Raw genomic sequence first — 14,825 nt, 5'->3', positions numbered from 1 at the left:
GGGGCTATTCCACATCATTCAGAACCCGACATGAGAGACTGGTCACGCACTGGATCAAGTCTCCCCGTTTGAACAGTGGCTATGTGATCTGAAGTGGGGGCGGGGGCAGAGCTCTTGGGTGTTTCTCTCGTCATGGTCAGATTACACTCAGATTTCCCTGTGGTCCTCTAATGCCACTATCCACTGCAGGGAAAGTGGACCAACCATCGATTGGTCTGTTCCCAACAGCTAATGGGTTTTAGAGGGAGCAAAGGCTGTTCTTGCTGATCTACTACACAGTCCATCAAAATCGTGTTCATTGTTTGGAATAAAGGGTTAAATAAGGTTCAGGAGGGAAGTGTTTTTAATAGGAAAGTGAACACAAGAACAAGGGGACACAATCTGAAGTTAGTTGGGGGAAAGATCAAAAGCAACGTGAGAAAATATTATTTCACTGAAAGAGTAGTAGATCCTTGGAACAAACTTCCAGCAGACGTAGTTGGTAAATCCACAGTAACTGAATTTAAACATGCCTGGGATAAACATATATCCATTGTAAGATAAAATACAGGAAATAGTATAAGGGCCGACTAGATGGACCATGGGGTCTTTTTCTGCTGTCAGTCTTCTATGTTTCTATAAGGGCCTGGCTGAGCCTTTGGATTTGATTGTGCTCATGCAACCTCCTTCCCCTTCAGGGATCCCATTATCCCCATGTTTTATCAAGGAGTTGAAGGAAATAAAACAAGAGATGTCGAAATGTGTCGCTGGTATCCACAAGAGCTGAATACAACTAAACGTAGGTTTGAGTAAAGGTAACATCAGTATTTCTCCACCCTTCCTGCACCTATTTTCGGAAGACATGAGCCCTTTTAGGGTGGGGGGCTCAGAGAACCTCTTACAGGATCATGCAGAGGAATTTGTTCAGCATTTGCTGGATAAAGTTGCTTGGATTCACTTGGAGTTGGACTCTAGTCTTGTATCAAAGTCTTGCTTGGTTATCTGGCAATAGTTTGAGGCTGAAGAGCTGGACAAGGTCATTAGGACGATGAGTTCAGCTTTTTAGATCCATGCACCTCCTAGCTAAAGTGGTCCAGGGTATTTACACATGGGTTGGTTCTAGCAGAAGTTACCTTTTTTGAATGAGAGAATTGTTCCATTACCTCTTAAGGAGAAGTTTGGTTTGCCCCCTCCTCAAGAAGACATCACTGGGCTCCCTATTCTGGACAATTTTCATCCAGCATCTAATGTAAAGAGGTTGAAACTGTAGTTGTGCAACAACTTCAGCAGACTTTGGAAGAAATGAATTATTTGAATTTCTGATAGCAATGTTGGGATTCAGATCCAGGTACGGTATAGAGCAAGTACTGGTCACACTGTTGGATGACCTCTAGTGAGGGTGGGATGGGACTTGTGCATTCATCCTTGCCCTACCTGATCTCTCTGTGGTTTTTGATACTTGTCAGCCCTACTATGTGAACCAATCAGGAAACATTCCCCTCACTCATTTCAGAGATATTTTTTAACCAGATCCGCGGTGTCTTCAACAATAGCAGAGCTTCTAATGGTACTGAAAAAGTTCTTAACAATTCAAGGTGGCATTGTAATCATAGATGTATCTGCCTTGAAAGTAGCCCATATAGAGAGCACAGTCAAACCTTAGGAATTGACCAGAGGAAATGTTTTATGGTGTAATACAAAATCTCAAAATGTTTTATGATAACTTTTATGTCATAAAAGTTTTTATAACTTTTGTTACATTTCAATCTCATGGGAGCCGCGGGTTCTGGATTATGGATGTGTAAATTAGCCCACCTGAGGTAGTTTGGTTGAAAAAGTTTTGCCTTCATCCAATTAAATATTAAAAACATAAGAATTCTAGTAGTACCGGTATATACCATATTTTTCAGGCTATAAGACGCACCAGACTATAAGACGCACCTTAGTTTTTGGCGAGGAAAATAAGAAAAAAAAAACCTCCGCCTACCAACATCCACCTGGCTAGCGTCTTTTGCAATCAGCTTGGAATACGTATATTAGCCTTGCAAAGCTGCATTTGAAAGGCTGTTTTATCAGCTTTACAAAGCTCTGTTTGAGAGGTTGTTTTTAGCCTTGCAAAGCTGCATTTGAAAGGCTGTTTTTTCAGCCTCCAAAAGCTCCAGTTGAGAGGCTGGTCAGGGCTACATTTGGTGTATAAGATGCACCCTGATGTTTGCCCTTTTAGAATGGAAAATGGTGCATCTTACACTCCAAAAAATACGGTAGATACTTTGGGCTCTTGACCATCATCTGAACAACAGATTAGGTGACTGCCACTATTAAATATTATTTACATTAAAAAGAAGAAAAAGGAAGAACATGCCAATGTACTGTAGCATAATCCTATTAGAAACATTATGGTATAATGTACAGTAGTTTGTTCAACTTCCACTTACGCATTGTATGAACTCAATCACTGTTGTTTAATGATGATTAAACTATGACTTTGTGCAACCATGCACCCAGTCAACGTCAACACTTTATGTGTTGGTCTAAACCAGGGGTAAGCAAAGTTGGCACTTCTATGACATGTGGACTTCAACTCCCAGAATTCTTCAGCTAGCATGATTGGCTCAGGAATTATGGGAGTTGAAGTCCACAAATCATAGAAGAGCCAACTTTGCCTACCCCTGGTGTAAATAAAGCAGTTAAGCAATACCATAAAAAAGCTTAGCCATTACCTACTGCTTCATGTCTTTTTAAAAGGCTTTTTATAAACATGTCCAAATGAAAACCTATTTTATCAATCTTTTCTGTACCTTCAGTAACCAGATATTATTAGCCACAGCCTATAAGCAGTTTGGGCTTAACTATTTCTATTAGGCTATAGCTGAATACTGTATATTGAAATATGGCTACTTAAGATAGGCCAAACATCAGTCTCCATGGTACGCCTTCACCAAAGAACTATTTCTTTACAGGCCAGTTAGGGTACATTTCAAATATATATAGTTTGGCGAAAACTGGCAAAGCCACCTTCTTTGAGTCAATATTTAATAACAGTAAATATAATGGGGCATTGTTTTAATTCTGCCCACACAGCCTGAGCAAGAAAGGGACAAAAAGCAAGCTGAAATAAATGCCTAGCCAAGTCCTCTCCTTCCACCTCCGTTCTGGCCACCTGACAGAACCAAGATAGCCAAGTGATAATCACAGGCCTTCACAAGTTCTACCAAATTCTCAAATTGTGTCCAGGTTTTTTTGTGTTTTGTTTTGGTGGCACTAACGTAAAAGAGTCTTCTAATTTATTCCACTAAGCATACACATACAGCAGGAGTTTCCAAACCCCAGGCTGCAGACTGGTTATGACCTATAAAGCCCTTCATGGCATCGGACCAGAATATCTCCGGGACCGCCTTCTGCCGCACGAATCCCAGCAACCGATTAGGTCCCACAGAGTTGGCCTTCTCCGGGTCCCGTCGACTAAACAATGTTGTTTAGGCAGAGCCTTCTCTGTGGCAGCCCCGACCCTCTGGAACCAGCTCCCCCCAGAGATTAGAACTGCCCCCACCATCCTTGCCTTTCGCAAACTCCTTAAAACCCATCTCTGCCGTCAGGCATGGGGTAATTGAGACATCTCCTCCGGGCCTATACAGTTTATGCATGGTATGGTTGTGTGTATGTTTGCTTTTAATAATGGGTTTTTTAGTGTTTTTTAAATTATTAGATTTGTTGTACATTGTTTTGTTGTTCATGTGAGCCGCCCCGAGTCTACGGAGAGGGGCGGCATACAAATCTAATACATAAATAAGTAAGTAAGTAAGTAAATAAAGCAAGCAAGCAAGCAAGCAAGCAAGCAAGCAAGCAGTGGGCAAATACTCAAAGCTTCATTTGCACATGCACGGGATTTAGGTTGTGCACAGAAAACCATCCCGGCCCCCCCAGCTATCAAAACCACCAAAACAACTGACGGTCCACAAAACCAAAAAGGTTGGGGACCCCTGATATACAGCATATATCCAGCTCCCAACTCATATATAATCAATATGTATTGGCCAATGTACCGGTAGCACACACAAATAGTTGCTCACAATGCTCATGGATGCACTTACTGCGTTACTGCCTCGTGCCAACTCCCAAAGGGCAATGGACAGCTGCCAAAATTCCTCTTCAGAAAATCTTTGATTTGAGTGAGGTTATGCAGTGTTTCTAATATAGGGCTAGGGCTATTCTTTCGAGGATCTGGGGCCTGGTTCTAGCAGTTGTTTGAAACTCATCTTCTTCCAGGATTCTGAAACAGCTACAGACGTTGTTCATGCAACCCCAACAGCAACTGCAGCTGCTTTAAGGAGCTGCAAACAGGTGCCATGTTTGTGTTACATGCACCTCACAACACCTTTTGTGTTTAAACCAGAAAGGCAGCACTGCACTCTTAATGCGGAAATCCACGGTGCCTGGAGGGTGTAATGCTGGCACTGCTTGACCCGTATAAGGAAGATTTATTTTATTTTGTTATTTAAATGGCTTATAGAACCACCCATTTCATAGCAGAGGCTCTGGGAGGAGCACAAAGGTTAAAATCAACACAACCTATCATCTATGATGGTGAGAAGATGGCTACCCCTGTAATGATAATTATAAGATTTTACAGAGCTGTAGCTAGGTTGTGCTTTGTACTGTGCCAAGTTCTTTGCTTTGACAGGATTTAAAAAAAAATCTATCAGAGCTGTCATTTGGGGCCCAAGCAATCAAGAGCTGTGCAAAAAGACAAGCAATTAGTATTCATAACAAAGTTTTTTATTGTCAGAGGAAAAGCTTGGCCTGTTGTTGGTTTTAAGGGATCATAATTCTGATCTTTGGCAGAATTTTATGCAAAGAAAGGCTCAGCCCTATACATATCAGCACCATCAATGAGTTGTTGGACAGTATTATTTGGTCTGTTGTGTATGGATGGTTCAGGGTGGGGAATTTTTGGTGGGTGGGACATGTTTTTTGGGATTGTTATGTGTGTTGGGACTGATCTTTAGGCGACATGTGAATTTCGTTGTATGGGTATACTGTGTACATACATACAATGACAATAAAGTACAGTATTTATATTATGGAAATTGGAAAAAGACAGAAAAAGTTGCTTATTTAGCCTAAATTATTATTCTACCCAAAATGAGGGCCAACAAACTGCAAAAAGGAAGAGATGCATCCTTCTCTTCCACGTTTTTTCAGTGCTACTCAGGCATTGTTGAAATCTAACTCCACAAGGCAGGAGGAGGAAGAACCAAATCATATTTTCTATTCATGGGGGAGACATGGTGGGTAGGGATGAATAAAAACTGAAGGGGCAGGAATGCTAAGAAATCTTAAATGTGATACTTCTGAAAGTGGAACCAAATCCACAGAAAAGCAAAACAAGGCAAATGAACTTGGGTGTAGTCCAAAGGGGTACATCCGTATGCTTTGTGTGCTTTAATACTTAAATCCCACTACATAGATCAAAGGGCACTTCTAAGCACATTTAACCTTAAGTAAATCTTAACAATTCAAAGACAACTTATTCCCGATACAGATGTATAGCAACTGCAGCCTGTCATATTTGCAGGACAATTAAGGAACAGTGATAGGCTCTGTTAAGATTTTGTTCAGCAGTTAAGAACATGGGAGTTAAGCCGGGAGGGAAGAAAAAATGTCTTTAAATTTTATTAGCATAGAGGATGATATGTAGATATAAAACAGGCTTAAACCTTGTTTAAAATCCAGCCACTGGGCAGCCAATGGGAAAATGGCAGAATCCCATCAACTGTTCTTCACCTGAATGCAGGAATAGTTGTCCCATAGGTACGGAAAGGGGTAAGACATACGGTAAATGCCATCACAACCAATGAATGGTAAGAGACAGAAACTGCAAGCACTGGATTGAACAGTGGAGATCGCCATGAGAGACCAGAATCAACCTTCCACTGAAAGATGATCCATCAATACAGTCTATGCAGATTTAATGAGAAATAAGGCCCATTGGGCTCAATAAAGCCTCACTCCCCAGTTTATTCTGTGAATGAACGTCTGGATGCAATAGTATAATGTTTTCTATTCTCTTGTGGGGGGTTTTTTATTTTATGCATTCAAAACATTGCAAGTTAGCTTATTTACCTGCATCAAGTACAGCTCTTGTACCTTGTGGACATCCTTTCTGCCAGTGTTTTTGTCTGCAAGTGCTAGGATCTCCCTTGCATGGGTAACTAAACCAGTTAAAGACTGGCAATCTGGTACCATTTTGAATTACAGCTCTCCCGGTTCCAAAACACAAGCTGTATTGATATATTATTGAAAATATCTGGAGTGCTGTATTGCAACTCCAAGAAATAACTGATGGCTCCATTCTGATGCTGTTTACAGTTTATTCAATAACAAGCCACATTCAAGGGTAACTAAAACCCACTGACCAGTAAAAGCCATTAAAACAAAAAGAAAGTTACTCACTGAGAGTCTAAGAAGTCCTAAAATATTAAAAAGAGGGAAAGAAAGGTCTCATTACAACCAAGCCTTCCCAAGTCCCTTGTCTTCCGAAAACAAAGCAGTGACAATGTCAATGCAGTTCTCTCTGCAGATTCCTGAGACCTGATGCCCAAATGCCAAGTCCACTGAGTGCCAAAAACCAATCATTCATGCTTCAGTTGGGAGGGAAAGAAATAAGTTGGAAAGGGGAGGCCATCTCAACACAGAACTAAATACCCACAAATTCTGTAGTGCCCTAATGAGCACGCCAGACAGAAAAAAAACATTTTCGTCAAAGGTTCAGAAGCCAAATGAGGACAAGCTAACTAAGAAAGACATGGCAGCAGCTAAGTTGTCAGGCCCAACAAAATAAATAAAGGTTGACAAGAAGGAAATCTGGCCTTCTAATAAATTCTAGGTTACTTACAGGGAACTAAACCTAGAAAGATCCAGCTAGGCCCACTCCCCTTTTTCAGCCTTCTGCACCAAATGTCACCAGGAGTAATCTGGCCAGCAGCTGCCCCAAAGCAATTTCTCTCAGGACAACCCTGATCCATGCCAACCTTCCAGCATCATCATAAGAACCATTTACTTATCCACACATTATTAGTTGCAGATGCAGCGCTGCGTGAAGAGAGGAGATGGAAGCCCCCCCCCAACCCATTACATCATCAGACTACTGAGGCAGCAGGTGATAGCATCAGGTTTGGAGGTGGGAAGTGAGAAAATGAACTCGATTCCAGCCTGACCAAGAACAGCTGGAATTCCAGAACACAGATCAGCTCACATCAGTTTGTCCGCCTTTGGAATTCAATTTCTTTTCTTATTTCCTAGCCAGAAAGCATGCCCCCATTACATTCTTTCTACACACATTTTTGCACATGGTTTGAAGGGGGAGAAAGCACACAATCCTTTTCCATGTATATAAAGTGTAAAAAGGAGAGGGGTGGGGGAGATTCAGTAATTCTCTAGGAAACACCTACATCCAATTCTAACCACCTCTCCAACATTTGTGAAAAGAAATGCTACAAGCTATAAGGATACTGATGAAATGCAACTTAACCATTTAGGACGAATAACTACTTTTAAGATCAGAAGGGCAAAGATGTCTCACTTGCAAGAGAGAATAATTTACAGGTACCCATTATCGTGATTAGAGAAAGAGGGGGGAAAGGCAATTTGAGAAATCAATCCCAGTATAAAGCGAAGAACAAGATGTCCCTAAAAACCGAGAAGGAATGAAGGGTTCAATCAGCAAGTTCAAACACCTCTTAAAAAAGGACATCTAACCCTGAATCATCCAGTCACAGGATGAATATTAAATATCTGGGCTGAATCTTAAAAAGGCCAAAGACAATGAAAAACTTGAACAAAAAGGAGGGCCGGATAGGAATGGAGAATCTTTAGGGCTTGGCAGTTAATTGGGAGAAGTAGAGGGGAGTGGGGTTTCTAATAATACAGATGGGACATAAAGTGATGAAGACTCAAGATCCATGTTAAGTTCAACTCTACTTTTCCTAATTCCAGCCCTAACGTATGCAGGATCCTCCAGATTTCAAACCTTAACTGAAGGGGTGGATCCCAGGGCTTTTTTAGAAAGAACATGAAACTAGGAGAAGGAAGATTTAGGAAGAAACTCTGAACCTCCTGGGCTTAAAACAGCCTTGCCTTTGGGCCAGAGGAGCAGGATCTGATTCATGGAGCTCTATCGAGGAAGAGTTTAGAAATAGACTGGGAGATAAATATGGAATAAGAAACAGCTGAAAAACAGATCGACCTAAGAGTCATCCTAACCCCCTACTTTTCCCTAATGAAAAAGAGAAAGACAGTAAATATTTTTAACGAAAATTCAGGAATTAATAAAGCACATTATTTAGGAGATTTGGGGGTGTTTAGGCCAGTGAAGAATTAAAGAAAGGTCAACTGGACCGCCTGCACGATCAAATCTGTCGTATCAAAAACGGGCGGTCCAACCTAAACCTGGGGGAATGATCCCTCGGAGGAGGGGGAGAGATTTTGAACAAGGGATCAAAGGTCCTACTGGATTCCACGACCCCCTTATCCTCCCCCCGCCCCTCCCAACACAAATCTCTCTCCGGTAAAGAATCGTCTCTTACCTTGGCGGCGGTTACTGCTATTGCGAGTCCCAGTAATCCTCGGCCATGGCGGCCAGCATGGGCCGCCTCTGAACTCGGCACCCCTCAACCACCCATGGTCACCCCCCAAGCCCGAGTCTGCTCGACTCCTCCCTCCCAGCTCCGAAGAACCACCCCCAGCCCAGCCGCCTCCCACCCTACGACTGACCAAACGCCAACCCCCTGGCTGGGCTTAACTCTCCCCTCCCATTTGGAGCGTACCATTCCCCGTTAACAGGGGTAAGGCCACTAGAAAAGCCGGAGGCATTGCGCCATTAATGCTATCCCAACACTTAAAGAAGGGAAGGGGGAAAAGGAGCCAACAACTTCAGTAATTTCCAGAAATACAATGTTTTACGAATCCGTGCGAGAACAATAAAATATCCCCCCTCTTTCATTTCATGTGGTAGGACCCCAGCCTTCTTACTTTCCCGAGATGTGGGGGGGGGTGAGAAATCTCCCCTTAATTTTTTAAAAAAGCGTCGATATTTTCTTTGGGTTTTGATGAACCTTTTTGACTTTCTGCAGTCCGTTTGTAATAAATCTCAAGTCGCCGTACTTGACAACTTTCAAGTATTCGGTAGACGGCTAGCCTCCATGTGGATCACAATGGTACATTCCACACTGTCTCCCCCCCCCCCCAGTAACCGTTCCTCTTAATCATTAGCAGACGTTGCCCCGCCGCCGTTCGTTCGATGCTAGGGGGGGCGGGGGTGTCCTTTTAGTTTTGGAAAACCGATGTTGGCAACTCATATTCGCTTTCAAGGGGCTTGAGCAGAAACCCAAATCTCTTGGTATTTAAATCATCTTTCTAAGTCGGGACCCTGCAAATCTGGGTTGCCACAGTATCTAAACCCCAAAACTACTATTCTTAGGCTTAAACGAAATTGCTTTTAATTAGCTGAAGAAGAAGACTGCGACAATTAATCGACGTCCTATTAATTTGTTAAGAATAAGACAGGAGTGATGAGTTAAAATCGGGTAGGCGAAGTTGGCTCTTCTATGATTAGTGGACTTCAACTCCCAGAATTCCTGAGCCAACTCTGCTACCTCAGGGATTCTGGGAATTGAAGTTCCACATGTCATAGGAGAGCCAACTTTGCCTACCGCTGACTGAAGCAAATGAGACTCGGGTTAACCCATTAGTATTTATTGGTGATTTGGGGGACGGAGAGGTTTACATTGGGGGATTTTCGTGCTCTCTTATCAAGCGATTAAACTGAGGCGAGCTTAACCGGCACCGTAAAGAAGAGCGCGCAGCGATTGGCGCAGCAGAATTTGGAACGTCCGTTTAAAATTTCGGGGCATTGTTTGAACATTCTTTCTGAAATCTGAGAACGATGAAGGAAAAGACCGAGAATGAAGCCTGATTTATCTCGCTTGAGATCCACGGCGGTTTCGCCCGCGGAATTCGCCAACTGGAAGGCTTCTTTAAAAACCCTAAAGGGAAAGCAATAGACTATATTACTTCTGGTGCTTCCTTCTACTAATTTGCGGCTTTGTTCGGGGCCAATCTTGTACTATTTTGCTCCGCCAAATTGGTGCCCTCAAAAGGTTTTTCATTTTTCTGTTGCGAGCCGCCTGAACGTTAAGCAAATAAGAGGTTTTAAAGTGTTACCATTATGTTTTGTATTGCCTGCTTTCTAGTAGTTTGCGGTAATTAATCTCCACTTTTTTTTAATTACTGGGGTTAGAGCAGGATCTGAGAAGGGAGGGAGAAAACCTATTTTCTTTTCTTGCAGCCTCAGGTGACCAACTAATGTGCTGTGCTTGTATGGCATTAAGCTTTGCTTCTGGGCCTTGTTCTGGCTAGTTAAATTTGAGCCAGGAAGGATTACAGACAAATCATATTCCCTTGGTCTGCCACACTGCCTGTAACCTTGATAATACTGTATGTGAAAAAGGGATCTTATGATTCTTGTACCTCATGATTCTTGACAAATGTATCTTTTTCATTTATGTACATTGAGAGCATATGCACCAAAGACAAATTCCTTGTGTGTCCAATCACACTTAGCCAATAAAGAATTCTATTCTATCGTATTCTTGCGAACCATGGTGTTGCTCTCTGGAGTTTTTCAGAAGTTCATTAGGCCCTAAAAGGCTGCTGTCATATAACAAGACTAAAGATACAGTGACCAGTTATAGCCCTCATTCTAAAGGCTATTATTTCCCATAACAACTTGCCTTCCAGCCAAGGGTCCCAGAGTGAAAAAGCTTGGATTAAAAAGAGCAAACTGGAATCCACAGAGATAGTGGAAGGATTTGCTTGTCTAATCTCTTACAATGCTTAATGCAGAAATCCAATTTAAATTATAATTTACAAATATCGCCTTTTTGCTCAGCAAAGGGGAGCTAATCTACCCATGCTAATGTCAGAATGCTTTTATCTTTAATAAATCTGCCCTTTCTGTGACTATTCTGTGTGCTGGACCCTATGTTAGAGAACAGGTAGACACATTTTTCAAGTACTGTATAGTTCGTCCTCGACTTATGACCAAAAGGGAGCCCAAAATGTATGTTATTGAGACATTTGAGTTTAGCAACCTTTCTTTCTACAGTTGCTAAATGAATCACTGAAGTTGATAAATTAGTAACCTGGTTGTTAAGTGTATCTAGCTTCCTAATTGACTTTGCTTGTCAGAAGTTTGCAAAAAGTGATAATATGGCCTTTGGACATAGCAAGAGTCATTAGTATGAACCAATTGCCAAGCATTTGAATTTTGATCACATGATCATGGGGCTGCTACAAAAATCACTGAAAAAAAATGCCATAAGTCACTTTTTCGGTGCTGTAACTTCAGTAGTGGTATTCACTTAACCTTTGCTACCAGTTCAGATATGTGCATGCCCAGAACCTTCTGCACATGCACAGAGTGTCTGTGATGACATTTGGCCAGGTGGGCAGGGCCTCCTGCTTCACTCTTAGAATTCTCCTGAATCAGTAGAATACTACCACTGCATAACTTCAAATTGTCACTAAATGAACTGTTGGAAGTTGAGGTTTACTGCACTACCTTCAAATAACTTGCAGAATGCTATCAATCTATGCCATATTTTCTAGACCAATGGTGTTTGTTTGTTTTTTAAATTCAGGACATCTTTCCACTTTTAAAAACAAAAGAGTTTGTGCTTATGTGGTTTATATTTATCAATATTTCTATATTAAAATTGACACATTTGCTACTGCTTCTCAGTTGTTTGATTTTAATACTGTATTTCTCAACACAGGCTGGCAAATAATTTTGATTTCATGGTCCTCTGGGAGAGCTTTGGGGACCCACAGGGGGGTCTTAGAACCACACTTTACAAAACATGTTTATAATCCCCTGATGCAGCCCCATTTCCTTTTTTTTTTTTTGCATCTTAGCTTTTCTTGAAATACAGTATGCAGAATTGGACATAGAACCCTCTTTCCCCCAAATAAGACATTCACTGATAAATAAGCCCAATTGGGCTTTTGAGTGCATGGCAATAAGGCCAAGCACTTATTTCAGGGTTCACAAAAATATAAGACAGAGTCTTATTTTTGGGCAAACATGGTATTAGAGAGGGGTATGAGCAGTGCAAAATGGGATAAAATTATTCCTTCTCATTGGGAAAAAAGATATATTTTCTTTGATTTTTTGCCTTTTTGGCAGTCACATCACACTATTTTTTTTTCTAGCAAAGAATTTATTTTTTTCACTCTAAACACATATGCAGAATGACATACCATCAATCCTAAATTACATTGCAATAATTCATCTTTTTAGATTCGATATTCATAATCTATCAAATGCTGCCTCCTTTTACATGTGACCTCTGGACAAAAATAATTACTCAAATTTCTTATATGTATTTAAAAATTTAATACACTTTTTAGGCTGCTTTCTAATCACATCTAATACATTTAGGCCATGGTGCTTCAATCTTCTCCATATATCTTTAATATCAATTTCATGTATATATCTTAACCCTAATTATATGATAGATACCCTTTAACAAAGAAAAAAAGGGGGGAAAGCAAATATTCCCATTCATATCTAAATTTTATCTGACAATTACAATCACATCACACTACTGACTCACTTTTAGTTTGTGATCAGTTCAGGTTGAAGATCATTTTCGCAAGTGAGCTTAACCAAATACTTCCTATCCCATCCTTGTATGTACATTGGTGTCCTCAATCTATATACAGTACTAATAAAACTCTGGTCACCATAACCTCTAAATGGATGAAACGATGCATTACAGGGCAACAATTTTTGAACCAAGGTACTTCAAATGGGTTGACTTATAGAATGTGTCCAAGATCTGGGAACCATAACCCCGCCCCTCACCCTTTGGCAAATGTTATAAAACGGTTTATAACAAAAAAACCTAAAACATCATAAAACATTTCCTGTGCTGATGACAGTGATATATAGTAGTTCAATGTGAGCTGTTTTCAAGGTAATGCATTTTTTTAAAGTAATTTATTGAACAGATTAGCACAAACACTTAAAATTCTTCAAAGTACTGTCCTTGGGCCTCTATACATTTCTTCCAGCGACTCTGCCATGACCAGTACGCGCCCTGGAAGGTGTCTTCGGGGACCTCTCACAAGGTCTTCATCACGGCTGATTGGATCTCTTCTATGGACAAAAAATGGGTTCCTTTCAGGGCTGCCTTAATCCGAGGGAACAAAAAGAAGTCTTCTGGGGTAACGTCAGGACTATAGTGTGGGGCAGCGTTGGCACCTCGTGTTTGACCAGGAACTCGCAGACTTGTAGCGCGTTATAGCAAGGCGCGTTGTTGTGATGGAGCTGCCAGGTAGCGGAGATGTCTTTTCTCGTCCTGATGATCCTTTTTCAGAGTCTTTCCAGCACATCCACATAGTAGGCAGTGTTAACTGTCTGTCCTTGAGGAACAAACTCCTTATGGACCACTCCTTTACTGTCAAAAAAGACAATGAGCATTGTTTTCACTTTTGATTTGCTCATTCTTGCCTTTTGGGGTTTGGGGGACTGGTCGATGTGCCACTCAGAGTTTCTGGGTCGTATTCAAAAACTCAGGTTTCATCACCAGTGATGACGTTGTCCAAATAATCAGGTTCAATTTCTATACGTTGCAAAAGTTCACTTGAAATTTCTGATTCCATTTTTTTCATGACACGTTTGGCGCGCAGAGACTTACAATAATTGATGTCCTGCCGCTTCCACAGCTTGGAGAACAATGAGACTGGTTTCACGGCAAAGCTTAGCGCCAGCCCCCGCCCCCCTACTCCAAGTGTTTCAGTCCCACTCCGACCAATAGGAACAGCGCGGGAAATTCAATTGCATTACTTTTAGAACGCACCCTGTATCTCTGAACATATTCCATCTCTTAGAAATTCTGTCATAGTTGCAGGTAGTGAGGAATCTAGTAAGGAAATCTGTTTGAAAGCATGAAAGTTGTCATGGGTTTGTCTGTTTATTCCTGTTTTATTAGCCCACTGCAGTAATATCACAGTACTTTTTTTTTCTAGCAAATTTTTTTTTTATTTTTTCACTCCAAACACATATGCAGAATGACATACCATCAATCCTAAATTACATTACAATAATTCATCTTTTCAGATTCGGTATTCATAATCCATCAAATGCTGCCTCCTTTTATATTTGACATCTGGACAAAAATAATTACTCAAATTTCTTATATTTTAGATCTAGCCTACAAAGACCTTCAAACTTTACTAATAACATGTAAAACATTTGGCTGGCATGTTTGGTGATGTTTGGTGATGCTATTATATCCTTGTATTCAAAGAAAAAACAATTGTGATACTACTATTGCGGACTGTGACATACTCCCTACTGTACAGAATATTTTTTTTGCCTGGAAAAGCAGGATGTGAAATAAGCAAAAATGCAGGGCTGTGTAGATTTTCAACCATTCATTTTTTAAACAAAGTCACCAATCATACAGGCCAGCCTCAGCTCCAGATTTTTTATTTTTTTAAAACATATGTTGATTATGATCCTTTTCAAACTGGCTTTAGGACTGTTAATTTTGCTGGAAATAATTTAAATTGCTTGGACAAGGATAGAGTTTGTAACATATTGTTATGCCGCCAAGTCCTTTTTGCACGGTGGACTCAGAGGAATTCTTGTTCAAACCTTGGCTATTGTTCTGTATGTCAGCCTCTTTCAGCTTACTATGTTCCAGATGGGCTAAATTATAACTTCCAGAATTCCCAGCCATTGGTATGCAGTTCTTGATGAAAGACTGGATTTTTTAAAG

General features: G+C 40.9%; 1 protein-coding gene across 13 annotated transcripts in view; it reads right to left on the bottom strand.

Annotated features, from left to right (window-relative positions):
• Positions 1 to 8,752, bottom strand: part of CDK16 (cyclin dependent kinase 16) — a 95,711-nt gene extending 86,959 nt beyond the window's left edge. For 9 of the 13 annotated variants that reach the window (XM_070741149.1, XM_070741154.1, XM_070741147.1 and 6 more), the window contains exon 1: positions 8,565 to 8,722. The gene's annotated coding sequence lies outside the window, so the exon portion shown is untranslated. Of the gene's footprint in view, positions 1 to 8,564 lie in introns of all 13 variants that reach the window. The other 4 variants (XM_070741143.1, XM_070741152.1, XM_070741153.1 and 1 more) reach the window with 3 other exon arrangements.
• Between the last annotated feature and the right edge of the window lie 6,073 nt (positions 8,753 to 14,825).

This window comes from Erythrolamprus reginae, chromosome 2, assembly GCF_031021105.1.
Source record: "Erythrolamprus reginae isolate rEryReg1 chromosome 2, rEryReg1.hap1, whole genome shotgun sequence".
NCBI lineage: Eukaryota > Metazoa > Chordata > Lepidosauria > Squamata > Dipsadidae > Erythrolamprus > Erythrolamprus reginae.
The sequence above is the reverse complement of the archived record's forward strand: the minus strand, read 5'-3'. Positions and strand labels throughout refer to the sequence as shown.